At 34.0% G+C, this 26,928-nt stretch overlaps 1 protein-coding gene across 1 annotated transcript in view; it reads left to right on the top strand.

The window, feature by feature from the left end:
• The first annotated feature begins 6,560 nt into the window (after positions 1-6,560).
• The window catches only part of LOC126968920 (uncharacterized), a 57,159-nt gene continuing 36,791 nt past the window's right edge, over positions 6,561-26,928 (top strand). Inside the window, exon 1 of the mRNA XM_050814118.1 lies at positions 6,561-6,700. The gene's annotated coding sequence lies outside the window, so the exon portion shown is untranslated. The remainder of the gene's footprint in view (positions 6,701-26,928) is intronic.

Genomic DNA, 26,928 nt, shown 5'->3' with positions numbered 1-26,928 from the left:
TACATTAGAGTTTTAGAAATATCCAATATACAAAATCCCAAATAAATAGGTTTATTATGGAACAATTTCGTCTTTCGTAATTGAACTGCAACCAAATTTTCATTAAAAATAGATAAACTATGGAATTCTGGCTTAGCAATTAAATCTTGTGCGCCTAGAATTTTACCCTGATTTTCCCAATGACTCAATAATTTTACATTTTCTCTTTTTTCGATATTTTCCATTGTTTTTCCAAACACTGAGTTATTCATTAATTTATAAAAATCTTTTTCGAAATCAGATGTGGCTAGTTTACGCATGTTTGTATTTAAATCTATATAATTTTGTAACTATGCGCATTGTTTGAATTTTAAAATTCTATGAATTTTTTGTAATTTTAAACCCATTGTCAGACATTGCTTTAAATTTCTGTAGTGCACATATTTAATTTTATTACGAAGGTTTGGAACTAATTTTATGTCTTTTGTATTACCAATACATATATTCTCGGGACATAAGGGTAGGTCAGAATGTAAATCATGCAGTTCAATAGGATATTCTAGATCTACTTCCAAAATAAAACCATATTCATAATCATCAGGGACATCAAAATTAGTTGTGACATCTACCCACTCAAAACCTCCTGTAGGAAGGAATTGAGACATCCGTAAAAGTTCAATTAGCATCAAGATAAGTTAAAAATGAGTTTGGTGTGTCTTTATCATATTCTCGCATATATTTGTTATTAGCTTTGGCATAACGATTGCTACATTGAGATACACCTCCTCGAATGCCCGATCTAATAAAAGCTATTTGTTCAAAGTCTTGAAGTAATTCTAATTTAATTTTTGTGCATTTTAACATAGCATCCCAACTTAACCCAGGTGCTGTATAATAATGAGCTGGATCTAGACCATATGTTTGCAAACATAAGGCTCGGAAATTTTCAAACACATCTGTTAAAAGTAAAACATCGGTTTTAAGATATAAATCAGAATAATCTGACATATTTTGACAATGAAAGTGTTGCCAAACATCCTTGGCATGTTCATAATCTTCATCGGAAATATGTGTGTCGGTTAATGTATTGTAAAATTTATCGCGACTAGGGAGTGCTGAAAGTTTTAAGGAATCATGTGATGACATAAATTCATATGGATAAATTCCTTTTTTTCTAAGACGTAAAAAATCATTATTCTTTGGAAAATTATATTTTAATGTTTGAAATTGTTCTTCCTTCAAATTTTGAACAAGTTTGTCTAAACTACAAGGCAAAAATTTTAACGAATCAACGAATCTCAATTGAATTTTATGATTATTAAATTTTACCGTTTTTGTGAAAGAAATGTACTTTTCTTTCGTTTGTGGAATAATATCAATTTCCCCTTCAATAGAATTTAATGCATGAACAATAAAATGAGAGTCATATTGACTAAGATTGTGTAAAAAAACTGGGATGTGATAGGGGATTCTAAACTTTGTCTTACATACTTCGTGTGCAACTCCTCTAAAATGTCCTGTATGCGAGTCAAAGTATAATGCACATTCACCATTTAAATTAAATTGACATATAAAGCAGTCTTTACATTGCGAAATAATTTCATTATCATTGGAAGTCAAAGGCTTTGGACTTATGACAAAAGAATTCTTTGTGCAAATCACTTCTAAATCTTTATACAACTGATTCATAAAGACATGAGTACAATGAGGACCACTATATGTTTCATATTTTGATAAACTATCATCATATGAACATTTGATATAGTACCCAAAACTATAAACTTCGTGTTTATGAACATTAGTTGTATAAGGTTTTGATGGATCGTTAAAGCATGTCTGAATTGGATTAAGGAAAGCTTCAAAATCCGCGTATATAACAAAGGGTATTTGTAACATCTTATTAAATTTATCAAATTTTAAGACATTGTTTGAAATTGGTTGTCCAAACCAATCTTTTAAAGTTTTTTCTGTACTAGGCAATTCCACTTTAATATGACAACAATCATTCAATTGATGGGCTGATAACTTATCATTTGTTGAGAAGTGTAAAAGACAACCGTCACAGATGTAGATTGCATGTTCATGGTTTGAAATTTGACCACTTACTAAACGCGATAGGTTTTTAATGTAGCAAAAATGATTAATTGTTCCGTGCGAAATAAATAATAAATTGATATGAACAATTTTCCGTGATTTTGTTAAATACAATGGACCAACTAATTCATGTACTTTCTTTTTACAATTGTATTCAAGACCAAAAACATTTACACTTAAATTATTTAACCTTTCTACTTTTTGTATATCTGTCATTTTAACAGGAAACGTAACTCCGTCAAAATTTAATTTATTTGAATATTTACTGTAAGATGAAACTCTCTGAGAGTTCTTAGTAATTGGATATAATGCAGAAAGCAAAGCCCATTTAAAGCATAAATCATCCGAGTTTTGTACATTTATAACACTTTTTTTAATTTGATTTCTTTAGGTAATTCAATGTATGATTTTCCACGTAATGGATTGAATTTGTTTATATTCATGTCTAATGCATTTATTTTCTTAAGACTCCAACCACTATCTTTTTTCTCAAATGTGCTAATTTTAGTCATCAACATATCACATAAGGACGAAAAGAAAAAATTTAAATCCTCACCCTGCATTATATTATAACTACATGTTTGAAATTCAAATTCATTAGAAATATTTTTTGTTTCTTGAACAAAATTAGCGTGCAGAATAAAATTAACTTTAAAAATTGTAAGCAATCGAACAGATTCCTCAAATAGTGAAATAATTTCATTTTTAATAGAATTCAAAAACATTTCTGGTGTTTCGAATGTTTGTAATTGGTTGGATTTACTCTTTATTTTATATGAGATTATTCTATTACCAAAAGCCGATTCGTGTACTGTGACATTTTTTAAAGTACTATGTAATTGCATTACGTTATTCTTATGGAGGTTACTTCTAAGATGATTTGCATAATATCTTTTCCGTATTAAGATTTGACATAAAGAACAGTTCACCATTTCATCGTTCACACTGGTGAGCCCCGATGATGTGGATGGTTCCCCTTGTCTTCCTCTCTTTGTACTTGTATCATTGTCTTCACTGTCTTGTAATACTGCACTTCTTCTCTTAAAACCTCCTCCACTTTGTAGAACAGGTTGACTACAACATAAGTGAATGAAAACTAAATAATTTACAAAGAAAATTACTCACTTGATCATTTTGTCAACCTCATTACATACAAAGCAGAGTTCCATATCGTTATGTTTAATTTTCCAAATGATGGGAATATAATAATATTATTTGTATAAGAGAATAAATAAACTAATAACTAAACTGAACTAATATTTATGTATTTCTTCATAGCTACCTACTTATTGTTAAAATTATATTTCTTATAATTTTGTGTTTCTAAAATTTTCTTCGTAACATTGTATAAAATCTTTTTTATGTCCTTATAACTTTCATTATTGTCGATTGTATAATATTTTAATCTATAATCAGCGTGTTTCCATTGTTCTTGTGCAGGCGTGTTTTTTATTTTATTGAGATCATAGATTTCTATTTTAACCAAATGTGATGCATTTTTTCCGTCATCTGCATTAGTTGTAATGTAAATACTTCCATTCTCATGTGCTCTGGATATTGATGATGATATTTTCTTTTGTTTTGTTTTTTTCACTTCGAATAATGCATCTATATTTTCATTTGAGCTGGCCCTCTTCAATGATTTAAGTTGAGGAACTTTTAATGAATCCTGACTATCTTCAGACAATGGATAGTAAAATGTTTTATATGTATTTTCATCCATTGTTGGGTTGAATGCATTCTACAACAACAATAAGACTGCTTTAGAATAGTATTATACATACATATCTTAATATAACAAATGATATTACTTTTAAATTTCAAAGTGAATAATAGATAAAACTTACCTCCATTGCAGCAAATCACTCAACAATTACACAACACACAACACACAAAATATATAATAATTTGACTGAATACGCCACTTCAATGATTATTTTTCTGAACAGTTCTAGCATTTTATACAAAAATATCGTAAAAGTAAATTTGTTTATGATTAGTACTGGTTTTTAAATATTGTGGTGAAACATAATAGCACTTAAATGATAAGTTCAATTATTGATAGTTTAATGGAGGCAACATTTCCAGATTGTACTAATGACTACGTAAGTATGTAGGTACAAAGTTCGTTTTCAATCAGCTTTTATATTATAATAAAATTGATGAAAATATAATTTCATCAAATGTTCATAGATTTATATTTGAATCGCTTGTAATGATATTTTGTTTAATTGTAACCATATAAGTTTTAAATACATGAATAAGATACATTAAAGCCTTATTTATTGAGTGCTTATGTTATTATGATCCACATAACTAATCAATCCTCGCAACTGACAAGACCTTGTTCTCAACTAATATGAATACAATCGAGATACAGAATTATTTGAACAAAATTGATCCCAGTATTAAAAATAATGTTTACGCGGCAAACCAATTGCCGATATATGTTGTAACGCCCTGTTATATTGTCAGCAATTTAGATAGTGATAATAAGCCAGGCACTCACTGGGTTGCAATACACATTGATGAGCAGGGTATTGGACAATACTTCGACTCATATGGTCGTCCACCTCAGGGATTCCAGCTGATGTTTTTACAAAGGAATTGCAGAATGTATAACTACAATACTGCAAGAGTACAGAATGAATATACCGCAGTGTGTGGCGAGTACTGCATAATGTATCTATACTTTAAGTTTAATAAGAAGAGTTTGAATGATTTCATCAAATATTTTGAAAATGATACAATCTGCAATGATGTTTTATTATATACTTTATTTAAATCATGTTTTAAAAATAAATAATAAATACAGAAACTGTCTTTTTAATCGTAGTAACGAATGTAATGGAGGTAATTAGTAAATTACCTGTATCACGTTCATGGAAATTTAGACATTGAGTCGCTCACCAATCATTAGCTAAACGACCAGTGATTATTAATGATTATGGATCTGTTTAATTTAAAAAGCTAACTTTGAAACTATAAGAGATATCGAAAAACGGATCATCGCAATCGCTCGGAAATACATCAAAACCCCCAGTTTGACACCAAACTTCTTTTTTTTTTTTTAGTAGGCATCACGAGCAAGTGAGCCAGAATCGAGGAGCCAGAACCGGCGAATCCCTACTACTCTTGCTTTTTATATAAGAATGTTATTTGCGCCTATAATTGAGGTAGCACTCAACTGGTATTTTTGTCTATATATATATATATATATTTTGCATGAATTAGTGTATACTTTGTTGGTGAAATAAAAAAATAAATAAATAAATAAATAAAATAAATAAATAAATAAACTCCATAGAACCATGGTTCCTAGCCGTGTTTGTGCTTGTTAGAATTATCATGTGATTTACTCTTATAGTTTAATACTTTACGTGAGAAAAACATTGTGTATGTCAGCACAAGATGACGTAGGAGTTGGAGCTTATATACTTGGGGAACTGTGAAAGTTTTGAGAATGTAACAAAACACATTATATGGATAAAATAATTTTATCAAATCTTTTCAAACTAATCTCCACCAGCCTCTATACAAATTCTATTGCATCTAAATCAGTTTTCGAAACACTTTTATCAGTCTTTTCTTTATGAAATTTAGGGACGAGACGAGCAGAACGTTCCATTGATGGTATTTGCCCATTACAATGCGGTGCCGCTCAGGATTCTTGAAAAACACAAAAATTCTGAGTGGCAATACAATACCGCTCGTCATAGGACATACGATGGAACGTCTTATTTGCCAAGTAATTTCACTAGCTACTGCGCCCTTCAGACCGAAACACAATAATGCTTATATATCACTGCTTCAAGACAGATATAGGCGCCGTTGTGGTACCCCAGTCTATATAATATATGACATTTGAAGTCGATCAAATGATTCATCTAGTTTAAGGCTACATTTGAAATCATAAAAATCATCGCACGTAAATGTTCCCGACGTAGATCCCAATAATTCAATTTAGCTTTCAAAAAAATAATGATGAGGCACATGCACATCGGCATAGCTGCATTTTAACAAACCATGTTTGATTAATAGAACAATTGTTATTACAGCGATACAAAAACGAACTTTCATGAAGTTTTGTAGTTTTAGAAAAGGTTTGGAAAGCTCAAAGGGCCGTGATAATTCGAGAGTCTCTAAAAATATTTTTCTCATGGAAACAGCGCATGTTTCATTTAATAACTGGTTTCACGGACTTCTACTTGATTGAATAAATAACTATAATGAACATAAATAGCCCACATTAATGACAATTTGAAGTTTTCTGTTTACCACAAATTATAAACAGTAACTAGAATTAATTTTAATACTATCTAGATTTTTGTGAGCTCTGCTTCCGCTTAACGATGGTGAAACAACTTCGGAACGCACCCTCTGTAGCCGGAGCCACCCTTTGAACCTCCTGAACTTTTTATATTCAGTAATCACCCCCCGGGCGGGACTGCGGACCGCGCGCCGTTCGCCAGTATCAGATCAGACATCTAACGTACCGACGTGTCGCTTGATTTTTTTACAGCGAGATCAAAAACAAACATTTATTACATGAAATATTTCGAATTGTAAATTTATTGCTTTGTGAGGTGAATGTCTTGTGTGTTGGATTGCTTGTGAGAAAGTTATGGTAAGACAACAAATAAATAATACATAGTTTATTTAGCTTGTATCATTAGTAATATTAGCATAAGTTTTGCTGTTTTTATAAGCTGGACGGAAAAAACAAGCGGGAAATGTGATAACAGCGAACTAGCAGACTCTTTGGTGCAAATCTCTCAGTACGCAGGCGGCACGATCGGGATCGAGCAGTTGGAATGGGCAGTAGGACGCGACTCGTATATTATATTATGTACGAGTATCATACAAGATTCGTTACTACTAGCGATAGTTCATTGATTAAGTTTGTTGTGTTTCAATGGCATGCTGCGTTTAATGATAATGAATATTTCATGACTTTAATAAAGGGTTATCACAAAGAAAAAATGTCTAAAAATCTTATGTTACGCGTCCGTTATATCTCTATCTCATACACCGGCGAAACTAGCACGTGTCCAGTGAAGCATGAGTATATAAAATATAGTAGCAGTGCCGTCAAATGCAAAGATAGACCACAATTTTGGTCTACTGGATTCTTTTCAGAGAGGCTCCCTCAAGTTTTTTTTTAAATAAGGGACGAGACGAGCAGGACGTTCAGCTAATGGTAATTGATACGTCCTGCCTATTACAATGCAGTGCCGCTCAGGATTCTTGAAAAACCCCAAAACTTCTGAGCGGCACTACAATTGCGCTCGTGAACTTGAGACATAAGATGTTAAGTCTCATTGCCCCAGTTATTTCAATAGCTACGGCGCCCTTCAGACCGAAACACAGTAATGCTTACGCATTACTGCTTCACGGCAGAAATAGGCGCCGTTGTGGTACCCATAATCTAGCCGGCATCCTGTGCAAAGGAGCCTCCCACTGGTAAATTAGAGATAAATATTCCGTTGCTTAACACCTTAAGCAATCAATTCCTTAAAGCCAGATAGATACTTTAATTCGTATTCATTCATTTTAGATACATTAATTCAATCTAGAGATTTCCACCTCAATATTGACTTTTCATAATAAGGCGTAGAGACATGAAATTTGGTAGGAATATTCCTTTCGCCGAGTAGAGGTCAGCTAAGAACGGATTTTACGAATTTCCACCCGAAAGAGTTTTTTTTTTATTATGAACGGATCAACGTCTGTCTGGTCAACTAGTAATTTATAAATGAGATAGGTACTTTTATACTTGATTCTTTTGACTTCGCCGATTTGGCAACAAATAGTATCTGATCCCATTTCCATGAACTTCGCTGGCTTTCTGTGGCTGAAAGCATTTTGAGAACTTGAACTCTGTTTAATATTAAGTTTCATTTACGACATATACGATATTCTGGTGCTATAATAGGTAAATTTCAAAAGTATTTTTACATCAGAATACGAATTCTATCTTTTAACTGACACTGCAAACAGTAAAAGCTTTATTCCTGACGTAACAGTTCATACAGAAAACTGTTCAGAAAGTTTTGATTACCTTCGATGTCAAGACGAACCAGATGAAATTTCTCCTGACGATGGATGAATGAATGTTCTCATGCTGTGTGTGAGACTTATCACAGGTGCTGATGCGTTTGTTCCGTTCCTCATTAATTCCCTCAACAATTGTAGTCCCAATTTCATAGAAGGCAGCCTTTGTTCATTTGATCCCCAATAAAGACGACTAATCGGAACCGGCTCGCTACAGGACTATTGCCAAAACTGCCCTACTCTCGAAAATCATGTAGGGCATCATGAACTGCCATCTCTTTGCACTTCTGATGATGTCACTTGATCAAGTACTTGAGACAATACATTCTATCGACAGACTTACACCATGGGCGGTCAACTGGCGATCTGCTAGATCATCATGGCGAATAGGTTTGGGTACCTTACACATAGATGGGCGGAAGCCTTCGAAAGCAAGAGAGAAGGCTTGACAGTTACTTTGGATATAGCAAAGGAATTTGGTCGGTTATACAGTCGTATGACGAAATTAGGTACGAAAACAAAGCATGCGGGTGCGTAGACACCCAGAGTTAGATAATAGATAAATATATAATTATTTATACTTAATATATAATTATATAATTATTATATACAAGTAGATCGTAATATGTGTAAACTAATGTTTCATTGTATTGTAATAAAACGTGTTAATGGGCAGTTAAAACTTCTGTTAGTATTAGTAGTTAGTTTCTATTTTATTCTATGGAGTATGGAGGAATGCCACACGCATTCCTCCACAGTGCAATATTCAAAAAACTTTCTGCTTCGTACCAATCAAACTGTGAAATTGAGCTTCATTGCGCGGTGTTTCCAGAAAAATTTCACTTTTGTCCTCCAAAAAAATTTTTAACAAAAAAACAACCGATTTCAAAAACACTATTTCAAAACAATAAATATATTATGCACTAAAAAGTATAAAAATAATAACGTATTTTTATACAATCTAATTAATTAATTTAATTCTAGTTACGATTATTGTCATTTTTGGAATCGGTGTCCTTCCGCCGCGACCCGCTCTCGCCTCTCGCCTCCTCACAACTCAAGCACATCTCACCTATAACTATGTATTGTAACTAGAATTAGATTAAATAATTTAGTTAATAATATTAGATTGTACAAAAAAACCCGACGAATTGAGAGGCTCCTCCTTTTTTGAAGTCGGTTAAAAAATCGCGTACGCCTTCTTAAAAACCATCTAAAAATCTTTTCAGTATTTCGTATTTGTTATTTAAAAAGCACCAGCCGGATGAAGGATGAAGCTGCTGGACTTTGCGCTAGTAATCAAATTATAGTGATGTGATAAATGTATCGTTAGGGACCAACAAACACTTGATCAGAGATTACCCCTCAGATATGTTTCCCTTGCACTCTAAGAATCAATTAATTACAAAACTTAACTTGGTTAACACATATAGTGATACTTTAGAGCTCAAGAGAGTCGAACAATATTCTTCAATCTTTCACTTTCCCATTTTTTTTTATGAAAATAAGGGACGAGACGAGTAGGACGTTCAGCTGTTGGTAATTGATACGCCCTACCCATTACAATTCAGTGCCGCTCAGGATTCTTGAAAAACTCCAAAAATTCTGAGCGGCACTACAATTGCGCTCGTCACCTAGAGATATAAGATGTTAAGTCTCATTTGCCCATTAATTTCACTAGATACGGCGCCCTTCAGACCGAAACACAGTTATGTTTACAAATTACTGCTTCACGGCAGAAATAGGCGCCGTTCTGGTACCCATAATCTAGCCGGCTTCCTGTGCATATAAGCTTCCCACTGGTGGTGGTTTCCCATTTAGTTTAAACTATTCCAAAAAATATTTGGACGTAAAGTTTCTAAAATTTTTTTAACTATTTATATATTGTATACCACATATTGAAATTTAGAATGATTTTTAAAATGCATGATGTATTGCGTAATTGAAATTTTGCTGTGTTGAAACTCCATCTGCTCTGATTTCAACCAAGTTTTATGGACAACGCGGGATTCTAACCAGCTGCAGCGTCTAGAATCAGATCCAATACTTCGCGAAGCTCAATATCCAGATGATGTCTGTTCCATAAATCCTGTATGTTTATTCAGCTGATATGTTTGTTCAGCTCTCAAGTTGTATGCTTAATCTCAGAAGTAAGGGAGCTCACTTAAAATAACATATTGCTCCCAATTCTTTAAAACAAATGGAATTATATGGATTCGATATGAGTTTCATACATGTGCAGTTTACCAAAGAGTTTTTATTCCAAATTAAAATATTTCAGCTTTTATGTCTAACTCAGAAACTTTTACTGTCCTTATGGTACTAGCTGACCCGGCAAACTTTGTTTTTCCATATAAATCGTCTTATCTAATCTTTTTCAATTCGACTACCACGAAAGACTTCATTTTTCGGGTTAGTAAAATAATGAAGCCTATGACAGTAATTAAAATGTAGCTTTCTATTGGGAACAGAATTTTCAAAATCGGTTCTAAGAAAAGTATAGCCTATGTTTTATTCTGATGTGTAAGCTATATTATTGTAAAGTTGCATTCAATACATTCATTAGTGCCGCTCTGTTTCGCATAGGTTAGTGTCGAGGATAGGATACGACATGGGTACCCTTAAAAAAAAGTGTGTACAACTTTCTTAAAGTCCGGCAACGCTCCTGTGATTCCTCGGGTGTTGCAAGAGAATTTGGGCTGCGGTGATCACTTAACACCAGGTGACCGCTCATTTGTCCTCCTTTTCCATAAAAAAATAGTTTTTGAACGAAATTGTAACAAACCTACATCCTTACATCCATACATTCTTCCAACTTTCATGTTACTAATATTAGTAGGACTAGTAGGATAGGATATATTGTCCCTCATTTTGTGTATGTCGCCGAAGTTTATTAAATTTTCAGGACTATGTTCACCAAAATAAATAAACATCAAAAATAACAGAGCTGCGTCACCAAAGTTAGCAAGTTATTTCCACGTGAATAGCTCTAGCGAATAAGATTCCATGTGACTGCACAAATTTACCGAAATAAAGGGCCGCTCGAGATACAAAATCCTTGACTGTCTATCAAATTCAAATTCAAATATTTTTATTCAAAATAGGATTTAAAATCACTTATTGAACGTCAAAAATTACCATCCATTCAAAAGAGACTGCCTCAGACCTGAGAAGAATGGGCGCAAGAAACTCAGCGGGTTTTTTTTTAAATATATATATGGATTACAATGTGATATCGTACAATAAACATTTATAATTAAAGAGCCTGAGGGTGCTCACTTTATTCCCAGTCCGTGGTGTCATAAGGAAAATCGTTTATGCTATAATAACCTTTCTCACAAAAACGTTTTTTAACAATTCTTTTAAATTTCGTAACACATTTGTTTTGTACATTTTCTGGGATCATATTGTAGAAGCATATACATCACCCAACAAAAGACTCACTAACTCGACCCAACCAAGTAGTAGGCATAACAAGTTTATGTTTGTTCCTCGTGTTAACATTATGAATGTCATAGTTTCTAGAAATTCATCAATGTGCTTATGAACATACCTAACATTATCATTACATAGAACATTATCAAAAATGTATTGAGAAGCAACAGTCAAAATGTTTATTTGAAAAAAAATCGAGAGAACCTCTCTGAAAAGAATCCTGATGGCCAAAATTGCTGTTTACCTTTGCTTTTGACGGCACTGCTACTATATTGTATTTACTCATGGCTCGTCTCGTTCCTTATTTTCGTAAAAAAATTAGACTATCCATCTCTGCATTTCTACTATGGGACTTGTAGACACATTCGTAGACGTAACTCGGTTCTGAAAATCTACACGCAACCATAGAGTAGACAGATACCAGTCCTCATAATATTGGAGACGGTGATAAGATATATTCTTTACGAACACAGAAATCCTGGTGAGACCTAAGATTATGTTAAATTCTGTACTCCGAGTATATTAAATACGCTGTGCCGCTCTTTTGAAGTACCGTAGAGTGGGGTGTCATGATGTTGATGCCGCGTTTGTCCTGCAGGAGGTCCCGGTACAGAACACTCGAACTCGGAACTCAGGCAAAGTCTGTACCTTTGTAAGGTTTAATCTCTTGGAGGACCACTGTCACATTGCAATTTGTTCTCGATACTAACCTAAGCCAAACAAACGGTACTTGACCGCCAGCTTTCTCCGTGCGAGTGCGATACTAATACGGCCAATTGTGACCCGCTCGTGCTGGCGTTGTCAGATATCAATCATCCAATCAATCAATAATTTTTTATTTTGTAGGTAAATTGCATTACACTTGAAATATGTCATTTTTACATACAACAGGCAGATTTCCTTAGAGAAGAACGAACAAGAAACTCTTAGGATGCTCTTTTTAAAACAGAATGGTATTATAGGTTCTTATTTTCAATTAAATTTACAAATAATTTCAATAACAATTATTGTAAAAACGTATACAAAGACCTCTGAATGAATTTGTGACTTTTTGGAGTCGACTTACTTGACCAGCAAGCTTATCCCTATTTCTAGTATTTACATTATGAGTGTCCCTATTTATCTTAAACAAATCTATGCTTTCTTATTACATAAACAAGGTTTTCACAATATATGTATTGCGATGTCATAGTAAAAATATTTTTTTCCTTAAATTTATGGCACGATAGGAGCGCGACGCTCCCACATCAAAAACTCTTGGTCACCTCTTTTGATACTTTGCATAAAAGTATATCGAATAAATCTGCTGGTAAAATTGATATTCTGTAATTTTTGACATTATAGCGAGAACCTTCCTTAGACACTAATTTCATCCAAAAAATATACGAATATTCACCAGTACTCGCAGACTTGTTGTCTGTACATATAAATAAAATTGGAGTGTCTGTTTGTGATATTGAAATAACCGTTTTTTACTACATGTATATGAATAATATAAGGTACATACACCAAATTATTTTATTTTTATTTTTTGTATGTCTGTCTGTCTGTCTGTTTGTTCCGGCTAATCTCTGAAATGGGACTTTTAATGGTAGGTAGCTGATGTTGTAATGAGTAACTTAGGCTACGTTTATTTTAGAAAAATAAAGTATTGTTGAAATGTCGAAGAAACGGTCTAACTCTAAAATAATTTCTATGGCAAAACAACGTTTGCCGGCTCAACTAGTATTTAATAAAATAACAAGCGTGAACGAGAGCATGTGCGCATTTAACGATAAAAATAGAAAAGATTGGATCAAGTCTATTAGACTTTATGCTGAAAGCTCCGTTAGAGTCAAATTAAATTGGAAGGCATAAGTAAAGGATAAAAATAAAAGGTTTTGTTTTAAGGTTTTCTTATAGCATTATATTATTACATATTATATTACTAAGTAATTGACACCTTGTCTAAAAAGTTACAATAATTAATGTATGTCTAAAATTATCGAAATTATGTACTCCTTATATATATGCAAACTATTAACTAACGAAATAACATGCTTAAGAGATTTAAAATTGAACTCGTAGTTTCCATCGACAGCCGTGTCTTTGATTGTGCCTAGAAATAATTAAAGGGTATATAAAATAGATGAGCACACAGTTAAAATTTGTAAACTTTATCCGAATCCATCAAAACCCGGGATTATTTTATACTCATTAGATATTATTATAGTCAAGCATAGAATAAGAGTGAAAGGGTTATTGAAGACGGGCTGTGCTGGGTCGCTGTCGCCTGTAACGGAACGTTAAATCCATGACAGTAGGAATCTAGTACAGTATGGACAATTAATATTGACGTATAGTTGCAATAAGGTTGCAATTTACATGATGCATATGAAAAACTGCAGACAGTGCAAAAGGTTGGAGCTCCTACCCATTTAACGAGTCGACATGGCGAGTCACGACATGATCACCCAATTAGCTGACCCCTCATTGACAGCTATTGACAACATTTGCAAAAGCAATCAAATCCCTGCTAAACACTGCTCTCTACAATCGATATGTTTCTGTCAATAAGGGCACCGCACGCTGCAGCCAATAAATACTGTCAAGCAGGAGGCGCCAAATTGTACCATAAGCACCCAGCTTGTCGACCGAGTTCGCATTTCACCGTTCAGGCTCACGAACTCGCCTGCGCCACAGATTAACAATATTCAGTCAGGTACTTGAAAAGAGATACACTTGTTGCAGAAATCTACACTTACACCTACATTGAAGACTATCAAAAAATTCAAATGGATTCAGTGGCAAAGCTACCGCCATATCTGCCGTATCTATTATACGGAGCCCCCGGGCGACGGGGGCCCCGACGCAAAGATTGATAAAGACTTCCCAATTTTTTTTATTTCATAAATGTTAAAATCCAAAGAAGCCAAAATAACTTACGTCATCACCAGCTATGAATGATTTAATAAATTAGTTTGCCGAAGAAAAGGCAAGGAGAGTTTATATTTAATTTGAATTGATTGAAAAAAATAAAAAGTGACGGATAGATAATTTAGATTAATAAATATTTCTTTTAATTTTATGCAAACATTCATTTTTCTTTTGTGAGAAATTTTTACCGTTGATAAGGGCTTCCCAACAAATTTTTATGCGGGGCCCCGCCACTGAAAAGATTACCATTAGCTACCAAAACGCCGTCTATTCTATGGTCGATGGCCGTACAATGGACCCATACTTTTATGAATCGCTGCACCCAAAATTATTACTTCATATTTCTATGTTAAATAAAATAAGGTACCATGACAGCAATGTTAATAGTATTTCCCGCACAGACCGATATTATGCATAATAATAATTGGTTTATGTACATTACATTTATTTTCCGCCTTTATGTCTGTCATTTTATGTCTTGCAGCCAAACCGTTTTCGCTACTTGTCATCATTTCTTACTGATGCTGTGACAAGCCAATTGAGATAGTATTGAACAACTGGTGTATTTAATCTGTGGCAATACAGTGTTGCATAACAGAACTACAAAGGGTCGTTCACCCTCGTGCCAAGAAACTTCCAGCCATAATACACCCTAATAATGCTACACAAAGTTTTAATTTCGACACACGTTTTAAAGAGGGAGCAACTATACATAATCACGGTAAAATAATCCTTATATTGTGCTATCATGACAGTATTTTCCTTAAATTTCCTTGGTAGTTGGGGAATAATTATAAATGTTTGACTACCTGCGGAAGGTTCTATTGATGAAAACAATCGATAATTCGCTTCCGTTTCATTACAACAATGACATGATTCGTGTCAATAAATTAACGTATGTTTATATCGCCCTCCCCAGGGTCCTCCGTCTCCAAATCTGATGTCATCATACCTAACTCTTTACCATGTTCACTATACTATTCATCTTAATAGGATTCCGTAGCCAAATGGCAAAAAACGGAACCCTTATAGATTCGTCATGTCTGTCCGTCCGTCCGTATGTCACAGCCACTTTTTTCCGAAAGTATAAGAACTATGTGAAACTGTTGAAACTTGGTAAGTAGATGTATTCTGTAAACCGCATTAAGATTTTCACACAAAAAAAAAAAAAAAACAATAAATTTTGGGGTCCCCCATACTTAGACCTGCAGCTCAAAAATTTTTTTTCATTCAATTATTCATCAAACCCATACACCCCGCATGGTATCTATGGATAGGTCTTCAAAAATGATATTTAGGTTTCTAATATAATTTTTTTCTAAACTGAATAGTTTGCGCGAGAGTCATTTAATTACAATGCGAACTTCCACCGAAAATTGTTTTGAACGAGATCTAGTAAGTAGTTTTTTTTAATCGTTCCAACGAACTACAAGAACTTTATATGTTACTTGCTGATACGGAACCCTTCATGTGCGAGTCCGACTTGGCCCTTCTATACTTTACTCCCACTATGGCGATTGTACCATAAACATTTGTACAGTCTAATGTAATAATTATCTGTTTGTTGCAATAATTAGGAGTTGAATATTGCTCCTCACTTTTTGATTGCTCCCAATACTCGAAGCTAAAATTAACTCGGTTGGTAGCAATTTTGATATTTCAATTTCCCATTGCAGTAATTAATAATAAAATACATAGTAAAAGTGCCAGCAAGCCATATAAAGCTGCAGTGAGGTTTGTCGACATATCGACAGGCCGGTACCTACATACACTCTACAATCCAATTTGCTGTCCCTCCGCGTCGCTCATCCCCCTAACATGTGCCCCAACTACGAACAACTTAGCACCCCCGCCGGAGCCTGGATGTATGTTTTGACAAAACGACAGATTCGGTCCGACAACACTTTTTAATACTGCCATAAAACGCATTTATTTTCTCAGAATTGATTCCTTTAGAATTCTTTTTGATGTCATTTCTAATATAATGGATACTCCTACCGCTTCGGAAACAGATGGCGCTCTGAGAGAGAAGAAGCGGCGCAAGAAACTCTCCCAACATTCTTTTTTTGCGCTCTTTTTAATAAAAATATACAATATTGTACTCTGTCATTGCTATTGCTATAAAACAATCATAATCTAGTCCCAGGCTGTCCGATCACCTAGATATGCAGCTGTAGAGTAGTAGGATTTACGACAGGGCCATTTTTTAATAAAACATTTAAATTTATTTATAGAGTATGTTTCCGGGTCCGGTGTCTTACCGTAACATCATAGTTGTGAGGCTCCTTTGTTTATAATTATAATATTGCATCACACACCACTTTTATATGTATAAAGATTACAGAACGTAAATTAAAGTACCGCGAGTGTTGTGGAAATATAGATTGCATGTATAGAAGACCTGAATATGGAAGCATTTTGAGCAACAACACATTGCAGCAAAGAGTATAATAATATATATACCTCTTTTCTGCATTGCAGAAAAGATGTTAGAAATAATAGTAGGTACCGAATTTGCACGACCAATTATTAGCAAATTGACAATAATTAACACCTGTCGGCTGTCAAATTTCTTAATCGTTCAGAACGGCAAAGGCAAAGGCAAGGCATTCATTCAGCCAAGTTAAAAGAAGACCATAGACAATAGCTATAATAGTGATAATTGTATTTTATTAAAATATTGCTATTATGATTTAATTAATTAATTTTAATTATAATTTTATATTATTAACACAAAATAATATTATTTCGTGTTAATGAAATTCGTAATAATAATTATTAATTTTTTAAATTTGTATAAAATCTGAGAGACGAGAAGAAAATAATTAAACCTAATAAATTTATACATGAGAACTTGAGATGTCGGACGTCAAATAGTGAACATCGTGGTTGTGCAGCTCCCGATAGTATTGTTCTTTGAAGGGTATTTACGCTCACTTGTTGTTATTACAACATGATCACGTTCCATTATACACAGATAATTTTTTTAACAACAAACACAAAATGGATGATCAATTTCAACTTTTATTTGACAAAGTGAAAAATGAAATGCGAAAACAAACCACGGAGCTACAAACTTCTAAATCAAATCAAATCAAATCAAATCATCTTTATTTGCAAGATAAGGTAATAATATGTTGTTGGCTTATAATTAACAAGTGCTCTTATCCTAACCCACAAGGCATGCAAACTCATAGAGGAATACATAGTTCACGTTTTAATTTCTGTAACAATTATAATATATTGCTATTACTATAACTAACAAAATAATGGAGAGAATGGATGAAAAGTTACAACCTATCATAGCAGAAAATAAAATCCTAAAAACAAAATTAGAAAACGTCGAGAAAGAGCTGGAAAGCTTAAACAGAGCTAAGAAACAGAATAATTTAATAGTTTTTGGTATAAAAGAGGACGAAAACTCTAACCTAGAACTACTACAAAAAGTGATTTTTTTTAAAACCGACTTAAGCATAAATATTGAAGATCACGATGTGAATAACATCTATCGCATTGGAAAAGCAGGTGATAAGTCAAGACCTGCCTTGGTATCTTTCGTGAATGAATATGGAAAAAGAACGAAATAATGAAAATGAAGAAAAATCTTAAAGATGTATACATTTCAGAAGATTATACTAAGGAAGTGCTGGAGAAAAGGAAAACGCTGCAGCCACAACTTATAGAGGAGAGAAAGAAACTAAATATCGCATACTTAAAATCCGATAAAATAATAATAAAAGGAAAAAGTAATACAAACAATGAAAAACAGAAATGAAAAACAACAACATCCCCAGAAAATAATAACCAACAAAGGAATCAACAAACCTTCATGCCATCGAACGACAACAGATTAAATGCTTTCATTTAATTGATTGATGAATTTTGGTTTAATGCGAATTAGAAGCAATTCAATAGATAGACCCTCCAACTCAATACATAACAAGCAATAACAATTAAATATCGGTAAACGGAAAACACTACATACCTATAACATTAAAAACACAAGTACAAAACACCACGCTCCCCCAAGCCGAGTGGTCATCGTGGGGGAAAATGACCACGACCCTCTAAAGGTTAAAAATAACGTCAACGTCAATACTCACACTAAAAAGAAAAAGAATGATATTCAAATAGCAACCATCAACTGTCGATCTCTTAGAACACCCGAAAATCTTGAAGAACTTGAACTAGCTACACAAAAAAATAAAATGGGAAATTATAGGAATCAGCAAAATGAGAAGATTTGGAGAACATATAGAAGATCATGGAAAGTATATATTATATCATAAAGGAGAGAAGCCGGGTATGTATGGAATAGGATACATGATTAAAAGACATCTTATAAACAAAATAGAAGACTTAAGGGGAATAACTGAACGTATCGCAATTCTTAACATTAAACGTATTATAGAAAAAGAAGAAGATTGGTTCATTATCCAGGCGTATTCACCAACGGAATCTAGCAAAAAGGAAGACACAAAAATAGTTGTTGATCGTAGACGTGTGATAATTTTAAATTGTATGTATTTTTCAATGCTGAATCAAAATAAGATAAAAATAAAAAAATTACAAAAAACTAAGAAAAAGTTTTAAGGGGTGGTGTATTACACCCTTTTCATTTAGGGGTATGAAAAATAGATGTTGGCTGATTCTCAAACCTACCCGATATGTGCAGAAATTTTCATACTAATCGGTTAAGCTGTTTCGGAGGAGTTTGGTAACAAACACCACCGGGATACGAGAATTTTATATATTAGATGTATTGATGATGTTTGTCCGACTCCAAGTGGCGAACTCTAACATGACTAACAGAATAACAACAACAACAACAACAACAACATAAATTACTGCAGCGAAATAATTAGCAGCACCCACTCACAATGTTGCTCGTGGCTGAAAGTCAACACAATACCGGTGAAGGCGCGGCTTGTGTCACAATACCTATTGCTCATTTATTTATACTCGTATTCGCTAGCTTTAAGGCGAAGGGTAAGCAAAAAACACGCAAACAAGGTGTTTTCAGACAAGTTTTGTCGTGAAAATATAGCATTTGGAGCTATAAACACTACTTTATCATGTTACACATAGCCTTAAGTCTTATTTGTAGGATACTAGTACTTGCTCTCGTTTATATTTATCACTCCAGAGCTATTTTTAACCGACTTCAAAAAGGAGGAGGTTTTCAATTCGATCGGTATTTTTTTATGTATGTACACTGATGACACTAAGATTTATGATCCGATTTACGTAATTCTTCTTTAGTTCGATGAGAAATAGAAGCCATTTGGTCTCATAAAATAAAATTAAAATTTTTTACAGTTTGACCCAGTAGTTTTCATTATATGAACATTTATTTATGAAAATTTTTGTTTACGTAGATGATGTAATTGTTTTTTGTATACGAATCTTTTAGGGGTTTTCATTCAGGTTGATTATACATTAATATCATTAATTGACATTAAAAAGTAAAAATAAAAAAAAAACTACTTTTTCACTTCTCATGCTCTGAAATTGCTTATTTGTATTTGCTTATATAGGCTGCACAAAATCGATTTTTGTGCACAAGTGCATAAACGTATCTATATTAAGGCAAAGAAAATGAGACATACAGCCAAACACAATAAGAAGTTCAGAGATAGAATTTGTTATTTTATAATATTAACTTTAATTTAATTGTCTCATGTGTTTTATAAGACATAAAAGATATTAAAATTTAAATTAAAATACGGTTGGTTATTTAATTAATTAAGAAAATGTATATATTACAAAATTAATTTAATAGTATACTGTATAGGTCTGGAGCCCAAGCCTAATAATATCAATGTCTTAAGATTAATAAAAAAGCGGCGGGAAACAAGTGTCGTCTTTTCGTGCGTTTATTAATTTCTTCAAATTTGCTAAAATTGTTAAAAATATCCATGTTATACTATTGTTTTATTTCCTCGCAATCGAAATGAAAAGCAGAGTTTATAACTCGTCCACAAAACCATTTTATCCTCGACATTACTATTTGCTAAAAGTCTCGGATGATAATGGTTCGTTTTGTGCAGTCGTTGTAAAATCTACTATTTTTTTCAACTTCCACTTTTCTTTGCAGTTTAAACAATTTTTTTCTCGGCATGACGCATTTGTTTAATACTTCTCTCAGAAGATTTATTCTAATAGTTAGACCTTTTTTTGTGTAGGTACATTTATTAAGATTAATAATCAGTAATGAGGATTGTAAGCATATAAACTGTTTGCGCCTGTTAAAATGTTATGTTTACCACCCAAGAATTTTGAAAATATTGGCTCTTATGTCATATCGCTCAAGGTCACTGACATTTAGTGTCGCCATACGTAATAAACGTATATGACTCTTTTGTGATCATATATCTTTAAAGTAATGTTATCATTTACCTATGTCTGTGTAGAACAGTTGCTGAGTAGCCAATAGCTGAATATGCTATACACACACATCCACACACACACGAACTCACAAAGTCAGTGTGTATCAGCTAATATTTATTAATAACTTGTAATTTTTGTAACTTTTGGTAACTTGGCAGGCATTGCCAACACAGGCGATAATCTGAATAGGAGATACCTGCCCGTAGTTTTTAAGTAATTTTTGTTAAAGAATTAACAAACAAATATAAATAAATTAATTAAAATTTTAGTTACTTACCTATGGTCGAGTCTTGAGATTCAAATTCAAAAATTTGGGAAGTTCCCCTCCCCCCTCCCTAATTTGTAAATGGGGAAGAAAGAAAGGAAAACGCATCCAACTCAGTTCTGACATTGTTGTAACTATTCTAACACAATCTAAATTTTTATAATTTTAAGTTGCGTTCCACCGCCATGTCTGCGCTCATGTAGGGTGATATTTACGTGATTTATCCGTTTTAGGTCAGAATGTTTTTTCGTTATTTTCTTGAAAACGGTGCATTACATTATTATAAGAAAGGTAGCATTTTAATCGTGGACTAAAGCTCTATCAACTACAATATTTTTAACCTCCTAATTCGTGCTACGGGATACTAAGTCCACGTCCAAGTCCCAACAAAATAGAATTAGGGAGTATAGCGATTGCAGTAACACTCTTTACTTGTAGATAAAGGTATAAATTTCATTTTTCAGCTTCCTAAAAGTACAGTACAATCAAGTTATAATCGTTCATTATTCATCAACTTTTATTGTAATGTTTTAAGCGAATTTGACGATAACGACCAGAAATTGGAATCGTTCTAAAGGATAGATGGATGGAAATTTACTCAAAAAATAGTCTCAATCCCTTTGCGTATACTCTTCAAAGTGACTCACAGATCGACTCTCGATGATACATAGTATTATTTAAATGCATTTTTTTGCTATAAGCACCTAAGTAAATGGACAAAATATTGCCTCATAAGCGTAGCGTGAGCCCTACTCTCGACATGTCAAAAAAAGAAAGAGTTTTCTCGAAACCGAAAATGATTTTTTTTATTATTTATATCGCACTTTCAGTTTAATATGAGTGCACTTATATGAATTCAAATAATCTGTGAGCTACATAAAATATATTTCAATAACAATTGGACGTAGTTCCTGAAAAACGTTCCAAGCTACAAACATCGTATGTTAAGGAATTCGTGTTTAAAGTTTCATAAATATTAGTGTATTCCATACATGTGGGTTGGGCTGATCTTCATGATGTCATTTAAAGAGTGACGGTAGGGCCGCCACTTTTTGTCAGTCAGTTAATATGAATCACGTGCCCAGTTTTGTGTTCTTAACTCAACTTCGACATGACTGTGGTTTGGAACGTTTTTCTGGAATTACGACTAATTATTGTTTAACATAGTATAAATTGATGTTTGCTATATATTTTTGCTAAAATTACAGCATTTATTTTAAATTCTTCGTAGATATAGTAATAATAAAGCACTTTGTATTGTACCTCAATACACTGACTAGTAGGAATTACTATCCTCTTAATCCTACTATTCCATGAACGTTGAGTTTTTTTGTAAAGTGTGATTGTGAAATTAGCGCCAGAAATCAGTACTGTCTGAAGCGTCGTCTAAAGGATAGGCGACAACTATTAATACGTTAAAACATCAGGTGCTCTACAACTTGCGGTATATAACTGCACTTGTCTCATCTCAATTTGAATGCAGTCCCGCCAGGGGGTTGTAGGTGGTGGGGCAGGATGGGTGTCGGGAGGTTGCGGGGAGTCCCGGCTGAGTCCAGGACTGTGCGGAACGGCCGGGACAGAATCAATCAGAGACCATTCCGTTATGAGTAACTAATTTCAATTTACGTGTAGGTATTACTGACGCCTATTTTTGCCGTTAAGCAGTAATGTGTAAGCATAATTGTGTTTCGGTCTGCAGTGCGCCGTAGCTAGTGAATTACTGGGCAAATGAGACTTAACATCTTATGTCTCAAGGTGACGAGCGCAATTGTAGTGCCGCTCAGAGTTATTGGGTTTTTTAAGAATCCTGAGGCACTGCATTGTAATGGGCAGGGCGTATGAATTACCATTACTTAAATGTCCTGCTATTGTCATTAAAAAAAGGTATTAGATAAGATAACATTAATAATAGGTATCGTTGTATGTAAGCATAACTCATCACAACAATATATTACATATCTTATATTTTTATTTATGTCAATAAGGGACGAGACGCACAGGACGTTCACCTGGTGGTAAGTGATACGCCCTGCCCATTATAATGTAGTGCCGCTCAGGATTCTTGAAATACCCAAAAAATTTGAGCGGCACTATAACTGCGCTCGTCACCTTGAGACATAAGATGTTAAGTCTCATTTGCTCAGTAATTTCATTAGCTACGGCACCCTTCAGACCGAAACACAGTAATGCTTACACATTACTGATTCACGGCAGAATTAGCCGGCAACCTGTGAAAAAGAGCCTCCCACTGGAAAATGTACACACATCTTTAATGTGACATCTCCTTCTTCTTGGTCGTATTCTTCCCTTCTGGAGGTCGTGTCCGTACTTCAAAGTTTTCGTAACGTTGGTCGCTAAAGCCTTCCACTCCTTTCGGTCCTCGGCCTTCCTTATTGCGGTCGTAAATGGTACGCCAGTGAGTGTCTTGATCTGGTCCGCCAGCGGCTGGGTGATCGTCCGCATGGTCTTCCAAACTATCAGTTTGTCTTAATTACTGGGAAGCTTAATTAAGGTCGTAAATGCTGTATGTCACATTGTTAATAATTCTGCAACGAGTTGAAACAATTCAAATTCAAATATTTTTATTTAAAATAGGATTCAAAATCACTTATTGAACGTCAAAAACTACCACCCATTAAAAATAGAAACTCAGTGGTTATTGTTTTTTTTTATAAAATATGCATTCGTACAATAAATATCTATAATTAAAGAGCCTGAAAAAAGGAATGAAGCGAACACCCCTTCATTCCCAGTCTGTGGTATAATTAAGAAAATAATTTATGTTATAATAACCTTTCCCACACAAATTGATATACATTGGTAAATACAATATTGGTAACATTGAGATTCACAGTGGACAACAATATCTTGTAGTTTCGGTTTAGTTAATATAATTTCTACTTCATGAGTAAAAGTTGTTGGAACAGTAGCTATTGGTGATAAGATAGGTACAAAGAAATATGGTCTCAATGTTGACATCGTTTTTTAGTAACAATAATTATTCTTTTCCGTTTGATGATGATATTGCAAATTCTCAAGGAGCTTTCTTCCACGTAATACAAAGCTGTGGAATGAGCTTCCTTGTGCTGTGTTTCCGGGACGATACGACATGGGTACCTTCAAAAAAAGCACGTACACCTTCCTTAAAGACCGGCAAAGCTCCTGTGATTCCTCTGGTGTTGCAAGAGATTGTGGGCGGCGGTGATCACTTAACAGCAGGTGACCTGTACGCTCGTTTGTACTCCTATTCGTTAAAAAAAGAAAACATTAAGTAGTTATATTAAATAGGATTTTCTTAAACAGTAAAAAACAAGCTATGTGCTTCTTTTTTACGCTTAAAAAAGAACGATAAATAGAATCAGAGAGAACGTAACTACCTGAGTCAAATCAAAACTTCCAATTAACAACCCTTCGTCTAGATGTGCCGTTTGAGTCTTCCAAGTCCCACGCAAGATATGTTCGCGTTGTTAGTCGTTATATTTTCCAAACCGAGAGTAAACACTGTCGAGAGTTTAACTAGACGTGTGTCAAATAAAGGGGAGAGCGACCCGCACGTCAAAGGGGAGACAACGCGGTCAATTCAAGTCAAAAGCGCTGTTATAGTCCGGTCAATTGATATATTCGAAGGTTCAAATTACCAACAAGTTGAAAATCAGTAAAATTGTTCAAATAATAATAATAAATAAAAAATTTAAGTCCCATCAATCCAGTGTATGAAAAAACTTTTTCTCTTGAGTTAAAGTTTTTCGCGATTTTCAGCAAAACTTTTTATCATAAAAATAGCCCAGACAAAAATTGTAGATCATAAAATTGTCTTTGAAAAATGTATCAATACGTTTTGTGACCTTTCACTTTGAGAAAAAAAAATCCATACACGGAAATGATGGGGAACTTTAAAATTTTATTTATAATTAGATTTTGAACAGTTTTACTGATTTTCATCTTGTTGGGAATTTATGCACCCGCACTCTAATTTTTTGGTCTAAATTGACCGGATTATCTAATGACGCTCCCGAGTCGCTATGTTGATGATTTTCGACGTAGTATATTTTGGGTGTTTTTGCAGAAAATTCTTGAAATAATGTAACATATACTATGATAATTTAAACTTGTATCGTTAATTATTAGGTACTTTGAATAGTTTTACTTATAAAAATACGTTACAAATAAGAAACGATAAAGAAAAATAAACCGCAATATTGTATAAGTACTCGTTAGATCTGTAAGTAAATAATGGCATAGAGGTTCTTGGAGTTAATAATATTCTGACTTCTAGTGACTGCAATAACTAATATCAACATTTTCACTTCACCAATATTTACAAGTTGTAAGCGATAGGAGCGCTCCGTCCTCAATGCGGTGGGGACTGGGGATGATAATTGCCGATGAACTGTACTTATGTAGCAGCGGGGAGTGTGCCCGCGTCCTGAGGGATGCCGGCCCATTTCATTTACTACGTATGGAATGTTTCGCCACAAAACTCCAGAAAAGGGAGCGTAGGAAGTTATAATGCATTTTCTTTGATCGTGCACTTTGACGTTTATCATAAAGAAACTTCATGTCGCTGGCATATTTCATAAAATTAACTTTAATACTAGGTGAAATGCTTTGTCGTGTACCTATAGGATTGTTTTTACTAATAAATACAATTAAATATCCATGAAAGTGATTCTAATTAATAATATGTGATTCTAATAAATTAGTGTATTATGTATCGGCATATCTATAATCCAAACATTTATATGAATAACTAGAAACTTCCCAAAATTACAGTGCAAAAGTTGCTTACGATCTACTTCATTAAGCCTGCAAAATATCTCTAAGAAAACTGCTGTCATTACAGTTCAAAATATGTCAAAATGTTTTTGTTTATATGAAAATAAGGGACGAGACGAGCAGGACGTTCAGCTGATACTAATTGATACGCCCTGCCCATTACAATGCAGTGCCGCTCAGGATTCGTGAAAAACTTAAAAAATTCTGAGCGGTTCTATAACTGCGCTCGTTATCTTGAGACATAAGATGTTAAGTCTCATTTGCCCAGTAATTTCACTAGCTACGGCGCCCTTCAGACCGAAACACAGTAATGCTTACACATTACTGCTTCACGGCAGGAATAGGCACCGTTGTGGTACCCATAATCTAGCCGGCATCCTGTGCAGAGAAGCCTCCCACGTGTAAAACTTAAATCTAACAGAATACGATTAGTTTGCAGTAAGCGTGCAGTTGCAGTGCAGTTTAATGAGTGGAATACTTGCACCTGCGTTACTGAAAAACAACTGCAAGAGGCCTGCTTAGTGGAATACCGATATGTCAAAATTTGACATTTTTGACAGGCGTGGCATTGCAGTGCAGTTGCAGCTTTTTAGCGCAATAGCTCTGCAGAACCGTCCATTCTAATATCTGCCTATCTATCAGCGGGAGACAGGCGTAGGCATAAATAGTGGGGATTACAACTACATTAACATACGAGTGTTCAATATAGGAAGTATAATGAGCGAGAGATACATTCCTGTTCTTATTGTTCAAGAACATTCACCACTGACTCGGGAACACCCGGAACCTTCTTAGCAACCGTTCAGAGCTTTCAGAACTCTGTGGTAGGACCGTGATCAGCCAACGCATATTAATAATAAAATAAGAAAACTTCATATAAGAGGTAGCCGTTAATCTTCGTATCGATGATTGATAGTAAGTACCTACTTAGATAGTACTTATGATTGCAATAAGCAAATAAATATTGGATGAATAAAAAAGAACTCCATAGTCCATATAATAGGTACGTCTCCATCGTT

This window comes from Leptidea sinapis, chromosome 17, assembly GCF_905404315.1.
Source record: "Leptidea sinapis chromosome 17, ilLepSina1.1, whole genome shotgun sequence".
NCBI classification, from domain to species: Eukaryota; Metazoa; Arthropoda; class Insecta; order Lepidoptera; family Pieridae; genus Leptidea; species Leptidea sinapis.
Note: the sequence above shows the minus strand (reverse complement) of the source record. Positions and strands in the feature narration are given on the sequence as shown.